Raw genomic sequence first — 20,864 nt, forward strand, 5'->3', positions numbered from 1 at the left:
AAGCAGACCTACAAAGGCCAACATCCAATATAAATGTGTAAATCAAACTCAAAATTGTCAGCAACATATGTTCTTGCTGGTTGTCAATAGTTTCTCAGGGGCCTGAATCCAGGCTCCGCTGATCCTTTCCATAACGGTGCATGTATCTGTTGACGCTCAGCCAGAAGAGACCACCCACAAGACTAATGATGTAAATGTTGTTGCAAACACACTCTAGCTTTCTCTCCGAATAAACCTCAGAATCTGCCTGCGTTCTCCAACATGTGCTACAATCGCTGCAGTCTCCTCACCATCGGCTGACCCAGCTTGAGGCTATTCGGCTTTCATCACCTCTCCTTCAGAAGAAACCAGCTAATAGATAACACTGTCATGGCAGGGTACAGCCCTGCCAAACCGCACAAGCCATCAGATCTGGGCCAATAACACCAGAGAGTGCTGAGGTCACTGGCCCCAGACCAGTTCTGCAATGTTCCCCCCCACCCCACCCTGTCTGCCATGCAGTCACTACTCTCCTGCCCTTACATGACACCACACATCAGTTGCGTTCGGTGGAAAGTGTACCAACACATTAATAACTCAGGCTCCCCACATTACTACATACCCAAACAGTCATTTTCAGCTGTCATTCAAAGGAGTCCAGCAGGCAATGAGGCTATCTTATGATATTTACAGTAAACAGAACTTGTTTAAACAGGCCTCATTGTGAACCTGCAGGTCAAAATGAACACGCCGGAAATGACCTTTCTCACATGGGCTTCAGGATGGAATTCAGGTCACATAATGATGAATCTCTCAGCACAAGGTCACACGTTGGCACCCTTTTTATGTTTTAAAGCACATTGTACAAACTTAGGACTGATACAAAGAGACATTTTTCATAAGGGTGGAGAAGCCAGTGACATTGTTGGAAAGTAGCCCCTGATTAGTGTCATATTAGTGATAGGGCCATTTGGCTTCACATACAAAGTGATTAATTACTTCCATGCAATGTGTTTTAGGCGAGATCACCACTCACCACCCACCACGAACATAAGAATCATTTCATCATTCACTTCATCTTCATGAACAACTCATGTATGTTTTCCTTTGTGCACATTTATTTTTAATTCTGAACATTTCAACAGGTCAAAAAAGACAACGAGGCACTGCATTCTCATTTGCTGCCAGCATCTGATACGGTGTGCTTTGCTCTTTGACCTTTATCTGATATATAAATGTTGAGTGAAAAGAAAGGACCATCAAACATCCAATGACAGGTCTGACATGCTGATGTGATTGCTGCATTTAGAGAGATGTGTGCTTTATTGGTCTTAGAAGATTGTATCTTCCACATGGACTTCTGCTCTCCCAAAGATTTACAGCAGTTTAGCAGGATGTGCAGTGAGTGTGTGTGTGTGTGTGGTTGGCGGATTTTCGTGATTTTCCCTCCATTGCTCTTTTGACTTTGTGGGCTCTGGAGAATCTTTAAATATTATAAAAAGCTGGTTTGATTGGAGGCCAAGCAGTATAATGTTGGAGGGAAGCCCTTATATTGACCTAAAGACTTTGCTTCGGCTCCAAAAATAAGATGCTATGTATATTTGTGTCTATACGGTACATGTGTGCATGAGTATAAATGTGTGTTGTTCTACTGTGCTTTACACTATTACAAAGTACATGACACTATACACAAATACCAAAAGCTGAAAGAACAATACAAAAGGAACTAATGAAATACAGTATATGGAAGCTATAAAACATGTAATAAGGAATATTAAAATAATATTAAAAAAACATAAATAATGTAACAGATACGAATACAAACTTTTTTCACTATCACAAATATTTATGAATGTCCTGTTTAAACATGCAAGTTTACTGAAAATGCTAAGAGGACATTTATTACACTAATATCTATATTAATATCTATAAAATAGTTCCTACAACCACTAAATTATTCCACCTGACAACAACTGCAATGCGAAAGTAATTTACAAATGCTATAGTCCGTGAGGCGGGGAGAAAATTGGTATCAAAAAGGGCACCAATTCTAATGGTTATTTTTCAAAACAGGCATGCCCCCTGACCACAAAAATGCATGATAGCAGTGCCATGTAGGTAGCTTAAGCCTTAAGGTATGAAAAATACCAATTTTACATTTAATTGTGCTGAAAAATTCTAATTATGCAAACTAAATCTCAACATTGATAAACTGTTATATTGACATATCTATTGCTTTAGATCTTCTCTTTTATGATGAGATATCACTGTGAAATTAAAAATAAAATAAAATATATATGCTCTTTAGGACAGAAAATATTCAACAAAATAAGGAAAATATAACACAATTTTGGAATTATATTAACACAAAATAATATTTTGTGCAAATATGGTTCAATATATCTCCCTTCGAACGGTCATATGTATTGCGTAGCTATACGCTATGGGGAACCAACCCAATCACGCTGTGCTATGATAAGAGCAACGACATCTTCTGATGTCAGGATGCTTGCATAAGGGTCCGAAGCAAGGGCCTTTTGGCATGACGTGTTGAATGGGCAAAAGCCCTAATTATGATGGGCCTGGCTCACTGAGGCTGACTTCATCACACAGAAAGGATATGTGCCTGCAGTGCATGGACTTCCAAGTTATAAAACCTGGCGTAGATGGACTGCAAGGACCAGCCGGCCACTATACATATATCGCCAATAGATACTCCACTGGACCATGCCCAGGAGGAGGCCATGCCTCTAGTGGAGGGAGCTGTGATGCCTATGGGGCATTGCAGGCCCATAGAGGCATATGCTAAAGCCATAGCATCCACCAGCCATCGGCATAATCTTTGCTTTGTGATCAAGCACTGTGCGACCACCGAAGCTCATAAAGAGCTGCTCTGACTGTTTGTACTGAGCGGAGCGTCTGTACCGGGCAGAGTAGGTGTAATTGCTGCTCATCTTCCGATGTGGGAAGAGCAGAGAGAGTGATCACTTGTGCTTTAAACAGGGTTGAATGAGTTTGGAGAAAAGTATCAGTGACACCTCACATAGGTTTGGGTCCTGGTGACACTTCACATAGGTTTGGGTCCTGGTTTCTTGCTGAGCACCAGCCAGAGAACACAGACCACTTTCTTAAGTGGTCTGTGTTCTCTGGCATAGAGGCGTCTTTGTGGACGGAGCTCTAGCCTCATTGATTGTGCTCAGGACACTCGCTGGGAGCTCCACGAGCTCCCGTCGAGGGGCCACACATTGAGGGCCCATAGTTTGGGACGGGGGGTGCCAAATCTTCCTGTTCGCCTAGGTCTTTCCTCAGGGGTATTGGCCATGGGGCTGCTCTGAGCAGCAGAATCAACTCGGGGAACCAAGGTTGGGTCCGCCAGAGAGGGCCCACTAGTAGGACTGAGTGTCTGCCCTCCCTGATCCTCTTTATGACCTTTATGGAAAGGCATACAGGGGAAGGCTGGGCCATTCGTGGGCCAGCGCATTCCTGCTTTTCGAGAAAAATATTGGGCAGTGAGAGTTGTCTTTGGAGGCAAAGAATTTGACCTCTGCCCTCCTGAAAAAACTCCAGATAATTTGAACTGTTTGGGGATGGAGGGTCCATTCCCCTTGGGACACATTGCCCCGGGACAGCATATCTGCTTCCTGGTTCAGTTTCCGTGGAACATGCGTTGCTCTCAGCGAGCGCAGGTTGTTTTCTGCCTATAAGAGGAGACTTCTGGTCGGAGACCTGAGCCCCCCCCCCCCTGGCAGTTTATATAGGACACTACTGTTGTGTTGTCCGTGTGGACCAGGACATGGTGACCTGACAAACGTGGTAGAAAGGTTTTAAAACCACCAGCAATTCTAGGCAGTTGATATGAAACCGTCCCTCCGCGCTGGTCCAAGCTCACCCCTGACTCCAAGAGACTGGGTTTCGACCAGGGCTCTGGTGCAGCCGTGGTTTACCCTGATATAGAGATGGCTTTAGAACCATGATTGGGGGGAAATCTGTGGTTTTAGCCAGTACTGCAGTATGTGTAGCATACTCTGCGGACGTACTTATGAAGCAGAGGCCATGAGGCCTAGCATCCTCAGAAAGGTTGGGGGGGGGGGGACTCTTGGTCCCCGCTCTAAACGAGCTTGCGAGTCGCTGAATAGCCAGAGAGCGTTTGTTCGATAGCCACGCCCTCATTGCAAAATTCATTCTTACCTGTTAAACGGAGGCATTTACAGACTGGTCTTAGGTTTAAAACAATGAGTTAAAGCTGTACACCACTATGTTTTCTGCAAAAAAAAAGTATGAATGTTTTGGTACCAAAAGAATGAATTATAGAAATAACCGACCGTAAATTGAATTTGCCAAATGTTTGGGGGGTCAAACATAAAATTGGTGATTTTTTTACCTTAAGCTACCCACTAAGAATTGCTATCATGCATTTTTGTGGTCCAGGGACATCCCTCTGTTGAATAAAAAAGAGTAGCATTGGTGCCCTCTTATGAGACAAATTTCTGAAATTTGGGGGTTTGCCTCACGGACTACTATACAGTAAATTCAGCTCTGTCACTATAATAAACTCAAATTGTCTTTAAAGACCGAATCTCAACTGTTTCTCATAGACTCATGGCAACATACAGCTGTGATTCAGGAGAATCCATTACTAAGGTTTCTTAAAGACATGTGGCTGCCTGTTATGTCAGGAAGAGTTAAAGGCTGCAGAACTCCTATGGGACTGATCCGTGCTGATCGAAAGCAGCTAAATTAGAGCAGAGAGATGACTTCCTGCCTGCAGAGGATTCACATGTGCCGTTTCCTTTTCTACACTTTTTAGAAAATTAATTTCATTCATTGATGTTTTGTCTAATCCTGATTCAATATAATTTCATCAGCATTTACTGTGGCTTCAATATTATATCAACTGCAAAATACAGATTTAGTTTTTTTTTTATATAGCTAAAACGGTCACATAGGTGCCATTACTATTGAAATGTAGATCAAATTATAATGGAATTCATCAAAATACAGTGCAGGCATTATGTCAGCTGTATTTCACCTTTGCTAAAGAGCGACTAAAAGTCGTGACTAAAACCAAAACTTATGAGCCAGTCAGCAGAAAGGAAATTCAAATGCCATTTTTATTCAAGCACAAGTTTCTGTTGATTTTTCTGACATCTAGTGGACATTAATAGTAATTCATCTTAAAGGGATGTGTTGAGTTGACGTCTCACCTATTTATAAGATCTTGAAAGATGTGTGAAATTTTGTGTTTAAATCTTTTTTAGTGCTTTTAAATCTTAACAGTTAAGCACATATTCTAATTTCTGGTGTTAATCATTTGACCTGTCCCATCTGTTTAGGCACGCTTTTATCATTTTCAACTTCTTACAAAAGTTAAGCCCTTTTTATCCATGAACAAATTTGAAATTGTGCTTCATGCATTTGTAACATCTCACCTAGATTCCTGTAATTCGCTTTACTGTGTCTCTCACTCCCTCTCTCGTTTACAATTGGTACAAAATTCACCTGCCAGACTTCTTAAAGGGAAGCAGAAATTTGATCACGTTACACCTATTTCAATTTCCTTGCTTTTAAATTGTATTGTTTGATTACAAAGCACTTAATAGCCTGGCCCCTCAGTATTTGGCTGATTTGTTGCATCCATATACTCCTTCTAGAACCCTATGATCTGGTGATGTCCAATTTCAAAATAGTTTTTACAGGATGAATTTGTGGTGTTTAAGCTTTGGAACGGCTACTAAAATATGAGATAGGGAAAAGGATAATAGAAAAAGCATGTCAAGCGTCCTGCTACTGGGATTAACAGGGAAACGATGAGCTTTGAGTTTTTTGGTAATTCGTTGGTTGGACATAAGGATACAGGTTGTTCTGCTATTCTTTTTCTTTTTTGTCCAGTCTGACACAGTTTAATTTATATTTCTCTGTGTTTGTTTGTTCTAAAATGGTAGCCTCTGAGTCAGCAAATGACAGAGAGGAAGAACAAACACTCTGCAGAAGACATACAGTGCCCCCATGGCTTTAAAGGGTTTATTATTTCATTCCAAATATATCCTAAGCGTTCAGTCCAAGTCCAGCCAACCCAACAAGTTCGCACACAAACTGCCCTGTTCATCTTTATTTTCCCTGGCGGTCATCAAATGGCACTCAGTTGTGCCATAGGCCTACATAATTTTATCTTTCAACAGGGAAGTGGCCGTTAGGCCACTCTTAGGGCCCCATTCAACAATTCAACATTTCACATCAGATAGTGATCGCATCATGCAAAACCGTTTATTTGGAGACGTTTTGTTGGTGACCACCCATGTTTGACTGGGGCCCCGGCCCAGCTGCAGGTGATGAGTTTTCCAAACCTCTGTCATTGGCATAGGCCGCTTGAGCTCAGCACAGCTAAACACTTGCAACACATATTTCCCATTTTTTCCTGGTCTTCATGTTTGTTCTTCTTCATCTTGATTCCTGTATGACTCGGCCATGCGATGAGCAGGTCAAAGGCAAGAGGAAATGGCAATCCCAGCTGAGGGTGAGGATATAACCTGTTGAGGTCTCCTTATGTGGGAGGTGGGGGATGGAGTCCTCCCTTTTTTACAGAGGTGTTTCACTTCCAAAGGAAAAACACAAAAGTGCTGAGTGGAAAAGCTATGATTCCCTGTGTGTCATTGTCTGTGATTTCATGCCAAATAGCACAATAATTGATCTAAGGAGTGTTTATATTTTTTATTTAAAATCGTAAATATCTGTACAATGAAAAAAAAAAATGGTGTAGAAAGAATTTTCACTCAGAAATTGCTAGTAAATTTCAAAATTAATTTCAAAGACATGTTGAAGTCCCCCTGTGGTGGAAATCCAGCTTTTAATGTTGTTTGTATGTCTATGTGGTGTTTTTAATATGCTTTAAGACAAACAATGTACAAATTCATAAGTCAACACCATTCCTGAGTATTTTCTCCTTAAAACTGCAGTGAACCAAAAACAGTCTCAAAAACACGGTTTGAAATTGCTGGTGTTTCTGACGTCACAAACTACCTTGTAACCAATCACGTCAACATGTGATCATCAACCAGTGGATCTCTGAGCTGTTGCGAGGGATTGGAGGCGGGGCTAGTTTGCATATTCATAGAAACGGATATTCTAAATGAGGCAAGGGCGCAGAATTACATTCAAGCTATTTCAAGGCATGACACATTTTTTTCAAGGAAAAAACATTTGAATATGTCATTTTAGTGATCAAAGATGAGTTTTAAGGGATACAATTATTGACTACAGGGGGACTTTAATTTCATGCATTCATTTCTGTGATTAATATTTTCTGTTTAACGCGTTACAAACCAAGGGAACTAATTACGGAACCAAAAGACAGGGAAAAAGCAAAGACAGAAAACTAACTCAAACAGAACGAAACTGCGACAATTCCGCCCCCTCCCGAAAAGGCGCAATCTCGCACCAGTCCAATAGAGGGAGGATGCTCAGGTGGAAGATGTGCAGTTGGTGGAGAGGACAGGAAACCGGGGGAGGTGATAACAGGAGAAACTTGGTTGGAGCAGATGGTGGGAGGAGCCAGGTGGAACCCTAGAGTCCAGCCAGGATAGAGACCCACAGCGGCGTCGAAGGAGGGAGGAGCCATGGCGGGGATCTCCTTGACGAGGCCATGGGGATTACTGATGGTGACAGAGTCGATGGTGAAGGCTTCAGAGGCCGCAATGGATCAGACGACCCCCTGAGGTGGAACCAGGGTACCGGAGGGCTGAGGCGGAACGGGAGTGACTGAGGGCAAAGGTGGGCCGGACGAAGGGCGGAGCCAGATGGAGCTGTAGGGGTGGACAGACAAATCACAGAAGACGGCTTGTAGGTCCGTGAGCCAGTGGTCCGGGGGAGTCCAGTGGTCTGGGGGAGTCCAGTGGAGCCATAAGGTCGATGGTCCCTGGTGGAGCAGAGGTAGGAAGGAGCAAAGGTGGAGGGGTCAGGGCGACGGGGCGAGGTGGAGTGATGGGATCAGCTGATGGAGGCGGAGCCATGGGATCCACTCGCCCAGGAGGAGTTGGCTCCTGAAGGCCCAAGGTGGATCCACATCACCCAGGGAAGGTCGAGAAGGAGCAGAGGGGCTAACAGGAGGCAGCAGAGACTGGGCAGAGGACTTTAAAAAAATCTTTTCTTTTTCCAGTCTTCTGTCACAAAGCGATTGCTGAGATCACACAACCAATAAGATTTGATTCAAAAGTCTTTAATTAATAATCCAAACAATGTAATTTAGGAGAACGCAAATAACACTTTTTTTCCTGCATCCTTTGGCTAGCATTAGCTCACCGCTGTGACATTTAGTATAGGGTTTATGTAAAAATAGTTTTTAGTTCACCTAAATTACAAGTCATTATATTTTTAAAAGCCTATTAAATGTTAAAAAATTATGGCTTTCGATTATACTGTAAAGTTGATTAGCTATTGTGGCGAGCAGGACGAGGCCGAGTGACGTGAGAGAGCGGCGCGAGGCCGGTGGCGTGAGTGATAATGAACGACACCTGTGAGACGCACCGGTCTCGCATCTCTCACGGAAGAGCGGAAGCATAAAGGAGGAGCGATGACAGTGAACATCGAGAGAGGAACTTAGGCTTGATTTTATGTTGTGTTTTGTTTCTGTTTTTTGTGACCAGCAGTCGTCCGTGAGGGGCTGCTGGCTTATACTTTCATTTTTGTATTTGTTTATTTATTTATTAAAATCGTTGAACGTTCGCTGGTTCCCGCCTCCTTCTTCCCATAACATCTGAACCCCCGTTACAGCTATAATTACCCATTTCATAAATTGAGAGGGGGGGGGGGGGGGGGGGGGGGGTTCATTACAGAAAAATGTGCGATTAGATTATTTAATAATTTTTTTATAATCAATTGACACCACAAGTAAGACGTCGCATTAAAAGTGAAATTTTGAAGTAGAATGACCGAAATAGTATTTTCTTGTAAAATTCCGATGTTTTTTCTTTTACAGTGGAATTATTTTCATCATCCTTATCACAAAAAACAAATATCTAATTACGTAAAACTGAATATGCTATATAATATAATAATATTGTATCATCTTGACTTTTTTTGTGGGAAGATTAGCTCATCTACCTAAGTTTTAGATAATAATAATAATAATACTCAAGAGTTCACAGTCAATAAGAGGTTCACATGTTCTTCAAGTTCATACTTCTCAAATAAAAGCAGGAATTCAGTGATGATTTATGAATATTTAGACAAGTGGTTAACAGAGACCTTACGGATATGGAAATTATGCTTTCATATGAAACACGGAAATTTCATTTTGGGGCTTTTGTGACCACTTAATCTGTTGGCAGGGCCGTATGGACTCCCTGCCAGAGGCTAAGGGATCCTTTTCACCATCTGTTTGGACACCATCTTTCCACATGAACTTTACAGTTATTGCTAACCACAGATTTCTGGGGACTGTAGAAGAATACTCCATTCTATAAGTCGTGTGAAAAAAGACATTTATGTAAAAAGATGTGCACAAATGTACCTGCATGCTAACATAAATTTACAGATCAGATATTAGTTCATCCAAAAAATTAATTTCTGTCATTAATTACTCACCCTTATGTTATACTTATATATATACTTTCGTTCATCTTTGGGACACAAATGAAGATCTTTTTTTGATGAAATCCATTCAAATCCACGAATCTCCAATGTGCTTTCCTGGGAACACCACAATGCATGCGTGTTGTACTAATGCGAGAGCAGACATTGTTGCATGAATGCGTGTTGGAGATTAATATTTTGTAAACCAATTTTGGTTTGAGCACATGAACAATGAGCAACGATGAGCAAATGAACAAATGTCTTATGGAATTAGAACGACATGAGGGTGAGTAATTAATGACAGAATTTTAATTTGGGGGAGAATTAACCCTTTAAAGTGCTTGGCCACCAATGTCCTACTCTAAAAAAAAAATCAACAAAAAAAAAAGTAAATAATTACTGATTACTGGAGTACGCTTTAGAATAATACACTATTTCAGTCTTGGGAATTTACATTTACATTTATTCATTTAGCTGACGCTTTTATCCAAAGCGACTTACAATTGCTATATTTCAGAGGTCGCACGCCTCTGGAGCAACTAGGGGTTAAGTGTCTTGCTCAGGGACACATTGGTGTCTCACAGTGGATTCGAACCCGGGTCTCTCACACCAAAGGCATGTGTCTTATCCACTGCGCCATCACCACCCCAATGTCACATTTAAATCACCGTGTTAGTTGCCGTTTCTTTGTAATTATCTACTAGCAATTACTGGTAGCACTTTATTTTACAGTCCTGTTCCCCATGTACATAATATGTACTTATTATAGTGATTAAAATAACGGCGTAATAACTAGGTACTAATCCTGAACCTTACATTGTTCTTACCTAATAAAATACTGGGTAATATAGGCAACTACATGGGTAACCTTAATCCATGCAGTTGCCTATATTACCCAGCACTTTCTTAGGTAAGAACGCTGTAAGTACACATATGTGCCTGTACTGTAAAATAAAGTGCAACACAATAGCTGTTAAAAAGTTGTTTCCTAGTTTGTTTTTATTCAAGTAAATCCTATTCCAGTTTTTTTTTTATTCAGTGCGGTAAACTTATGAACATTCAGATATTTTGACATGCAATTTACAGTAGTAATTAAAGCATACATGCTTTGCTGCCATCTGCTGGACAAAACCTTTATTTTTTTTGATGCATTAGACCATCTCCTGGATCTCCTGCCTCACATATGCTCTTTTAAGAGGGCTAATAGAGGTGGAGAGGTGATGTCACAAGTTGAGATCAGAACCCTCTCCACATTGCCTCAAATGCTGACCTCATCTCACAGCACCACGACCCTGTTTTCTCATTCTGCCAGTGACCACGGGGTCAGACAGACAGAGCTCAGTAGACGCACGCATTAATTTTTCACTGCTATATATTCTCTGGGTAAATAATCAGCGTGAGCACACCCAACAGCAGATGGCAGCTCATAAATCCTGAATTGAAAATAAATACAAGAGCTAAGGAAATAGTGCCTCCCTAGGATAGCTGTTCTCACCTGAATGGCTTTCCAGAGCAGACATCTGTAACTCACATGTCAATTAAAGTAGGTTTACAATAAATCATCTTATTGACAAGTCTATTTTTTTCTGATAAATAACACCAAAAAAAGCTGTAAAGAAACCTAATTTTAATTTGTGTTAAAACATTCTTTGGAGTTAAAATAAGAAACCATGAATTTATTTATCTGTAATAGACCTTAATCAGGTTAGATACTATGAGGTTGTGAGAGACAAACTTACAGACTTTATAAAGGCACTCACCGTATAAAGGTCCTGGATCACATAATTTAAATTAATTGAGTTCCCTTTCGAACGGTCACTTCGTATTGCGTAGCTATACGCAGTGGGGGGGAAACTCCCTTTCCTCGATTTACTGAAGCTTATATGTAAAACGCATTTGCAGCTGCACATTGAGCGTCCGACTCGCTCATAGGTTGTGCTGCAGCAACTGCACATCCAATGTCGCGGGCGCCTCTGACATGCGACCAATGAGCTAGCTGTGGCCTTAGCCTATATTATTCCCCCGAATTCGCCATTATAGCAGATTTTACTCCATTTTACTGAGCTTTCGCCGTCGAACAAGCCATTCAGCCTGAGCGTGCTTCATCTCAGCAGACTACGTCTTCATCAGCCGTTTTCTCCTGACGCCGTCTCACCTGTGGCTATCCGGCGACGACGCTATATCCTTTAATTTCATTTAACAGATATTGAGCGCGCGAGGCGTTGTTTCAAATGCCTCATTCATCTTGTGCCACGTGCGGATGCAATCTAAACGAGGCCGACGAGCACACGAGATGCATCTCATGCCTGGGGATCTTCGACGCGGAGACTGCACTCGATTCCGGTGGCTGCGCGGCCTGCGAGAGCATGCCCATGTCTGTGCTGCGAACGCGGCTAGCTCTCTCCCGAGACGGCGACGCCGCGTTACAGACTCTTCCTTTTTTCGCTCCAACGGAGGAAAAAGAACCGCCGCAGCCAACGACAGCCTAAGAGTATGGAGGTTAGCGAGCGCACGCCGGCCACGTCCCCGCGTGCCACGATTTCCTCCGCTCAAACGCCCTCTCCGGTCATGTTCGCGGGAGATCAGCCCCCCCCCCCCCCCCCCACACACGTGGCGGGCATTGTCTCCTTCGGCACAAAGTCGGCTGTATGGCTGTTTTCTGGCGGGTCGCCAGCAGGCCCCTCGTCACAGGCCGGCGCCTTTTCTGCCTGAGGTGCACGAGGAGTGCCACCTGTGGCTGAACCTCACCGAGATCAAGGACGTGGATAGAACCAGGTTCCTTGATGCACCTGTGTCCAGCTCTGGCCTCTTCGGCCCAGCGGTGAAGGGTTTTTCGGAGAGATTCACCGAAGCGCAGAAGTTGTCCCAGGCCATGCGACACTTCCTGCCGAAACGCTCGAGCTCCGCTTCCAGCAGGCCCAAGTCCGCCCCGCCTTCGCCTCGTCCAGCCAAGACGGCGAAGCAGGTCTCTCAGCCCCGCCCTGCGGCTGATACCAGCCGCCAGCAGCGACCAGCGAAGCGCTTCTCGCAGCCCCGGCGCCAGGGCCCGCGAATCAGCATCGTGCTAGACGCTGGTCCACCGAAGTCGTCCTAGCACCAAGGGGAAAAAGAGAGGGCTTGTGTCTCGCGCTAGCCGGACCTCCCTCAAAAAGACCCACAAAACTTCCCACAGCTCTCTGTTCAGTTCAGGCGGCTGGGGATTTTATTATTGTAAACAGGCCCGCTGTTCTGAGTGCACCTCTACAAACAAACGCCGTTTTCACGGCGACCCACATAAAGCACAAAAAGAGTATGTTTCACATTCACAACACACGGGTTTACGGTCCCCCTCCACTAGGCGGCCCCTTCCCTGTTGTTACACTGACTTCCCCCCAGGCAAAAGCCTGTATAGTCTGTCCAACTCTCAATGTGTGCACAAATCACAATATAAGGGTATCAGGTCCCCCTATGTTAGGCGGCCCATCCCAATCTGTGTGTCAATCCCTAGCCACACGGGCGCTGGCCTGGCAAGCCATACCCCATGTGTCAAGTTGGATCATAAACACCATAAAGCGAGGCTACTCGCTCCAATTCGCTCGCAGGCCCTCGAAATAGAGGTCTTCACGGGTCCAAAAATTCATGCCCGAACCGGAAGAGACCCGTGATGTGCTACACCGAACCGACCCGGACCCGTCTATTATTTCAAAAGTTGGACCCGGACCCGTGCAGATCCGAGAAATGCCATAAATGTACTGCCGGGACCCGACCTGGACCCGTCTATTATTTGAAAACTGGACCCGAACCCGGCGGGAAGACACAAACCCGACTGGACCCGATTGTCACATATTATTTCACACAAGTTGCGAAAAATACAACTTTTTGTCTTACCTAATTTTAGTAGCCGTCGTCTCACTTCCTTGTAACGTTAACGTTACCTGACTGACTGTGATGCATTACAATCCACCGACAAGAAACTTATATCCATGTTATTTCTCTCGTTATTCCAAGCTTAATCCACTCATTATTTCAGCTTTAAAAGTCCACTTGATGGATGGATGGTCACGGTGATGGATGACAAATAGCCTGGCATGCCAGACCTACATCAAGATGTTAGGTCTGGGAACTCTCCATTGACATGCCTCAATCCAAGGGGCGGGATAAACGGTTACCTTTCAAAATCCCTCTGCACGCAATAGGATAACACTACAACCAACCAGAGCAACGAACGGTTGTGGATGAGTGAGTCCCATGCGTTTTTCCACCAGCGGAGCTAATTGATATATTAAACTTTTGCCGTATCAGGTCGGCAAAACTCCGAACACATCTTCCTTTTTTAAGAATGACTTAAGTAACGTTCTCTTAACTCCAAGTCCTCCAGAGTCGCAGCCAAAGCCGATTCGAAAGACCGCTGCATCTTCATTGTTTTCAAGTAGCAGGGAAATCACCTATGGAAATCACGCGGAACGTCATGAACTGTGCCGTCATTGTGTTAAGCCCGCCCGCCGACTCTATACACGATGTGATTGGCCCGACCAGTTTTTGGTTTTTCTAGCTCAAAAGCCTATGGAGAGTTGCTAGACCACACTGGCTGCGAAATAATTTTCGCTGCCGCTAGGGTGCGTCTAGATTTCTAGGCTAGGATGACAAATGCAACTTTGCACATGTACATTCTGACTCAAGTTAACTCGCATAATAACGGGGGCGGCAGTGGCTCAGTGGTTCATGTAGGTTGTCTACAAACCGGAAGGTTCAATCCCCGGTTCCACCTGACCAAGTGTCGAGGTGTCCATGAGCAAGACACCCCAGCTGCTCCCGACGAGCTGGATGGCGCCTTGCATGGCTGACACCGCCGTCGGTGTATGAATGAGTGTATGAATGGGTGAATGTGAGGCAAATTGTAAAGTGCTTTGGTGGCCATTGGGTCTGTGAAAGCGCTATATAAATGCAGTCCATTTACCATTTTTAACTCGCATAATAACTTTAACTGTTTGCCCTTTTGAACTATAATAACGATTGCTCGTTCAGTGCCATGGCCGCTGACGTTATTTATTTGCTATCATATCTGTGCTCTCTGCTCTGCATTGAGTCTGAATCTGACCACCAAAACTTTAAGATTAAACAAGACGGTTCATTTATATTATTATAAAAATGGGAGAAAATGTAAAGCACGGTTTGGCGGAAGCTCTGGTTGCCATAGAAACATGACACACGCTTGAGACTGCACATGCGCGCTAGCTGGATCACCTAAAATATGTTTTTTTTAACGCAATTTGAGCGTCATAGAAAACATTTATGTGACAGTTTACCTCAGATTTTGTTGCTGATTTGAAATATATTAAATATGAGTGTGTCAACTCAAAGTCTGCAAGCATTTTTGAGATTTGAACTTGTATTTACTATGTCACATAATAGGAACACGAACTCAAAACGACACTTAACTACATTGCAGCCTACCTACATATCAATAATTACTGCCAAGAAAAACATAAAATAAAATATAGAAATCAAATAAACTTATATAGAAAATAAAGATCTGTTTCCCCACTGCACACAAAACCATGCATGGCAACAAACCATTTAATGATTGCTATCTGACTTAAAGCTGCAGTAGGGAGTTTTGAGAAAACGTTGACTTAGCCTGAAAATTTGAACAAGCACAACTTACAGGTCCCACCCCCTTGCTCTCTGCTGCGCCACAGCCCTCCCTCCACAGCTCGTCCTCCACAGCGGAGCTAGTAAACAGGGCCACCGATAACAGCGGATAAAAAGTTACATGGCACATTCACTAATAGGGACTAAACGTCAATAATATGCTTTACATTGACTATGGCCTGCCCATACTTTGACTACAAACTTGGTCCTCAAATCATTATGTATTTTGCAATAGCCTACATGTAACTTTATAACGTTGCACTCTTTCTATAAGTTATAAATAGCTAGTAAGATAACGTTAATATAACGGTAACTAACGTTACAGTATGTAAGTAATTATTCTAGCGATATATAATGCTAGATAAGGTGTGCTAGTACATTATTTCAGCAACATGACAAGCCAGTGAATTAGCAGGTTTCAATTGTTGCTTAGCAGAGTGCGTGACATTTTATCTACATGTTATGCGGCTAGAGTTTTGACACCGAGTCAATGGGCTCTGTGTAATTCTTTCTTTTTCGCTTGTTTATCGTCATCAGTCTTTTTCCTTTTACCTCTTTGTTTTATGAGCAGGTGTCACTCGAGAATTGGCAGTTTAGGTTGTTTCTCCATCATAAGCACAGCTGCAGCACGCCGGCAATCTTGAGTTTGAACGACGGCTCGCGCTGTGCAAGAGAGGGGTGTGATCAGTGCGTACACGAGCGTGATTGACACTGCTAAGACATTCCTCCTGGCTCTGATTGGTTGTTTCTGACCGGGAGCGTGTATTTCTAGCAAATGGCAATAGGACCACTGGGAGGAGCCAGAGGAGCTTGATTTTTACACAGATTATCTGTCTCATATTCTACTGTCAGGACATAATGACAGTTTTAGCAAATACATTTTTTCAAAAGTTACCTACAACAGCTTTAATTAAACAAACATAACACATCTTGAAGTGTGCATTCTGTGCAATCAACTGCATTCAATTACCTTTGCTTGCGAGTATATATTTATATATATTCAACATAAATGTTCTTGAAGCCTTGCCCTAAAAAAAATTTAAATTAATATGAAATGCTACATGCAATGCAACAAAAAAAACATCAGCTCTCTAAGCTGTGTGTGTCTTTATCTTTAATAAAGTGGTGCTTAGAGGTCTAGTAGGGCTGCTTTAATTTTCATGTTGGGCCTACATGTTGCTATTCAGAAACAGCAAAGCATTTACACTAGCAGTGCTGAGGCAGGTCCGACGATTCTCCAACGTGCGAACAGAGATGCTGAAGGCTGACTCACAACTCACACTAGATGCAGGCACACAAAGTATTTTTCTTGCCAGTTGTGCCATTGATGGAAACATATTTTGGTTGTGTTTCCAAAAACTAAGAATGTCTCTATCATTTTCCATTGTGGGCTTGTGCTTCAAATATTGTTCTAGCTCATCGACCCCTGTATCCAGTTCAGCATCCTCGACGTCAGCCCACTGGCTAAAGTGTTGCACTGGTCCTGGTGCTGGCGCTGGCCCAGCCATCTCATCTTCCTCTTCCTCTTGCATCTGCTGGGCATTCACCTCAGTTGTAGCTATTTTAGGGAAGCTGGCCAACTCTCCACGTGCACTTTCATATATTTCCTCCCTCTCTTCTGTGGTGAACATCCGAAGCTGCTTGAATTTTGGCCAGAGCAGCACGGCAAGCTTTTCATGGTGTCCCAAAACTATCCGTTCAGCGAAAAAGTCCCATGCACCTATTAAATAGAATAGAATAGAATTAGTTGAATAATACATCAAAAAACACTTAATTAGGTCTAACTATAGCAAACAGTGAAAAAATTAAATGGATAATAATATTTTTAATAGAGCACATGTAATGGTAAATGGATTGCATTTATATAGCGCTTTCACAGACCCAATGGCCACCAAAGTGCTTTACAATTTGCCTCACATTCACCCATTCATACACTGACGGCGGTGTCAGCCATGCAAGGCGCCATCCAGCTCGTCGGGAGCAGCTGGGGTTCGGTGTCTTGCTCATGGACACCTCGACACTTGGTCAGGTGGAACTGGGGATTGAACCACCAACCTTCCGGTCTGTAGACAACCTACATGAACCACTGAGCCACCCCCCACATACTACATATACAGGCAATCTGTTATAAAATTAGAAGAGTAATTTTTAGACACTTACCTGTGTTTCAGTATCCTGAGCGGCACTGGATCAGCTTGGGACTGTGAGATTTGGCAGTGGGTCATCAGCGTGGTTTTCCAGAGGGCCACTAAGTTGATTGTACAATATTTTGAGCCACTGAGCTCTTCAGTTGCCTGCTTGAAAGGCTGCAGGAATTGGACAAGCATCTGAAGAATGTCTTTGGATATGTGACTCATGCGATGCATCTCTCCTCGTTCAAGCAGAATGGACTGAATGTCTTCAAATGCATTAAAGGAGAATTCCGGCGCAAAATGAACCTTTGGTCTAATAAAACATTGGTACCTAGTCAACCGTTGTCTGAGATTTGTTTTCATGATAATCGAATGTAAAGAGTTTTATCTCTAAAAACTGTTTAGCGTATAACGCTAGTAATGGGGGCATCTATTAAGTAAAAATAAATCGCTAGTTTATACCACTAACAAGACTCAAAATAGCCCCACACTAACACAGTAACATAATGAGGGTCCCTACATGCAAAACGAAGCATTGAGAACTTTGTAAGTGTACAGACCGTTTAATAAGAAGATAAAGATAAAGACAGTCCACTTCGTGTATACAGACAGGAGCCATCTTTGGAAAACAGTCTCGACTAGTCAAACCACGAACGCCATTCATACAGTTCAGAAGTTCACTGAACTTCATACAGTTCAGCTCACTTAGCACGCCATTCGTGGTTTGATTAGTCGAGACTGTTTTTCAAAGATGGCTCCTGTCTGTATACACGAAGTGGACTGTCTTCATAAAATATCTTCTTATTAAATGGTCTGTACACTTACAAAGTTCTCAATGCTTCGTTTTGCATGTAGGGACCCTCATTATGTTACTGTGTTAGTGTGGGGCTATTTTGAGTCTTGTTAGTGGTATAAACTAGCGATTTATTTTTACTTGATAGATGCCTCCATTACTAGCGTTATACGCTAAACAGTTTTTAGAGATAAAACTCTTTACATTCGATCATCATGAAAACAAATCTCAGAGAACGGTTGACTAGGTACCAATGTTTTATTAGACCAAAGGTTCATTTTGCGCCGGAGTTCTCCTTTAAGCACAGATTTGACCATCTCAAGTTTAGTATTCCATCTTGTTTCACATTCTTGTTTCAAAGACTGCTTAAGTCGAAGTTGTAATCCAGAGTGTTTAAAAAATGTTGTCAGGGTCTTGCATTGCTCAATGCAACTTCTTACTTCTTGCAGTTTTTCCTCATCTCCATCATGCTCTTCATCACCTTCCTTAGACTTCTTAAAGGTGTGCTTCAGCACTGTATTCAGTACGTGCGCTATACAGCTTTTGTGCACCCATCGGGAGAGCGCTGCCTGCACATTTGCACCTTGGTCACTGACAAACACAAGTCTGTCGATCTCATCTGGGATCAGACCAAATTCACCTAGTTGCTTGAGCAGTTCTGTCTTCAGGTTTAAAGCCGTTTTCTTGGCCCCGGATGGAAATGCACATGTACATATGATCCTGGTATTAAATTCCCAGGAATCATCTATATAATGCAGTGTAATGCAGGTGTAACTGACCTTCCTATGGTCATCTGTCCACATATATGTGGATGCTCCGCATGCCAGTCCTTCAGCTATTGCTTTCCTAACTGTTGGCAGGAGCTCTGTTCTGAGACTTTCATATTTCTTCTGTGTGAAACGAGATACCGTCACACCAGATGGAAGTAAGTCCTTCACATTACACCGGCCATGTGTTGCTCCCGTGTCTAAAATTGTCTGCGCTAATTCGGTGAACGTGGGAGTTTCAAACATGCTAAAGGCCCTTAAATCCTTTGCGCAGAGTTTAGTGCATTTTTCCAAAATCGCATCCTTTGCTTTTTTTGGAACTACACCCAATCTAAGAAACGGCGCCACTGAAGTTTGGGTCAAAACATTTTTACCACACGACCTGGTGTGCTTTAAAAGATGCGATGTGCCAGTTTTTGCTGAATCAAACTTCAACAGTGCGTCACACGTATTACACTTAACTGCACTTACTTTTTTCTCATCTTTGTCTACAATATGCATGAAGGATGCCCAGACAGAAGAGGTGCCCGTAGGTTTTACCTCTTTATACTCGATGTTTTTGAGCTTTTTTCACACATCAATCATGAAGGTATCCATTATTAGCGTGCACTTGCATTAACTCTGACTCTGAGTCTGCGCGCTCTGCTTCTAACGGCAGAGAGAGAGAGAGAGAGAGAGAGAGATTGCTCTTTTTTTTTTGGGGGGCTCACACTTTTCTTTACCTAATTGTACAAGTTGCAAAAAAACACAAGCAGTGCTGACGACTCATTCTGACTCTGATCGAGTCCGATGACTCCGATCGCACGGGTATTACACACAATGTTAAACAGATCCGGGACCCGAAGTAATAGATTCGGACCTGACCCGGACCCGGCTGATCATTTAAAATATAGACCCGAACCCGTACGGGTCCCGGGTCGACGGGTCTCGGGTGCACTGTGAAGACCTCTACCCCGAAATTTCAGGCGTTTGTCGAGACTTCAGTGAGAAGCAACATGGGTCACGTGCTTCTCACCGAAATACAAAATCTGTTAGCAAAAGGGGCGATAGAGCCTGTCCCTCTCGCGCTGAAACCCTCAAAAACACTATTTTCTGGTCCCGAAAAAGGACGGCGGCCTCAGACCCATTCTAGATTTGAGATGTTTGAACAAGGCTCCCATGAGACGGCCTTTCAAAATGTTAACTATCAAACGCATCCTCGCGCAAGTGCGCCCGGGAGACTGGTTTGTTACAATGGATCTGTAAGATGCATATTTTCACATCCAGATAAACCCTCGTCACAGGCCATTCTTGAGATTCGCCTTCGAGGGCCAGGCTTATCACTACACCGTTCTGCGGTTCGGTCTATCGTTAGCACCCCGTACATTCACAAAGTGTATGGATGCAGTGCTCTCTCCCCTGAGACATCAGGGAGTGCGCATGCTAAATTATCTCGACGACTGGCTGGTGCTGGCACAGTCGAAAGCCGAACTACTGTCACTCAGGGATTTGATTATCGGCCAGTTGGAATGCCTGGGTCTCAAGATCAATGTAACCAAGAGCAAACTGACCCTCAACCAGAGTGTGTTTTTTCTGGGCACAGTTATAGACTCTATGACAATGACAGCGCGGCTCACGCGGGAGCGTGCACCCGCTGTGCGAGCGCTGGCAGCCTCATTAAAGGCGGGCGAGCGTGCACCCATGAAGAAATTTCAGAAACTTCTCGGTCTAATGGCAGCAGCATCATCAGTGCTGCGTATGGGATTACTGCGCATGCGCCCGCTGCAGCACTGGCTAAAACACTGTGTGCCAACCCATGCATGGCAGTCAGGCAGTCTGCACATCAGGGTGAATCACGGTTGTTTAACCCTCTGATTTTTTTTCACAAAGCAGAAAAATAGACTTAAACTACTCCATCATTTCTGGTCAGGCAGAGTTATGAAACATATTAAAAAAAACTGTTAAATGTCTACTTTTTTTATGTGCCCACCTACAATCGAATTAAAATATTGTGCT

The 20,864-nt window shown here is 43.3% G+C and overlaps 1 long non-coding RNA gene across 1 annotated transcript; it reads right to left on the reverse strand.

Annotated features, from left to right (window-relative positions):
- Positions 1-14,586: 14,586 nt before the first annotated feature.
- On the reverse strand, positions 14,587-19,816 carry LOC130088901 (uncharacterized). The gene is made up of 2 exons (XR_008807512.1): positions 19,664-19,816; positions 14,587-14,756 (listed from the first exon to the last, which is right to left on the reverse strand). It is a non-coding gene; the product is annotated as an uncharacterized LOC130088901 (long non-coding RNA).
- Between the last annotated feature and the right edge of the window lie 1,048 nt (positions 19,817-20,864).

The sequence above is a fragment of the Rhinichthys klamathensis genome, unplaced genomic scaffold (genome assembly GCF_029890125.1).
Source record: "Rhinichthys klamathensis goyatoka isolate OS25496 unplaced genomic scaffold, OSU_Roscu_1.1 h1tg000123l_1, whole genome shotgun sequence".
Taxonomy (NCBI): domain Eukaryota; kingdom Metazoa; phylum Chordata; class Actinopteri; order Cypriniformes; family Leuciscidae; genus Rhinichthys; species Rhinichthys klamathensis.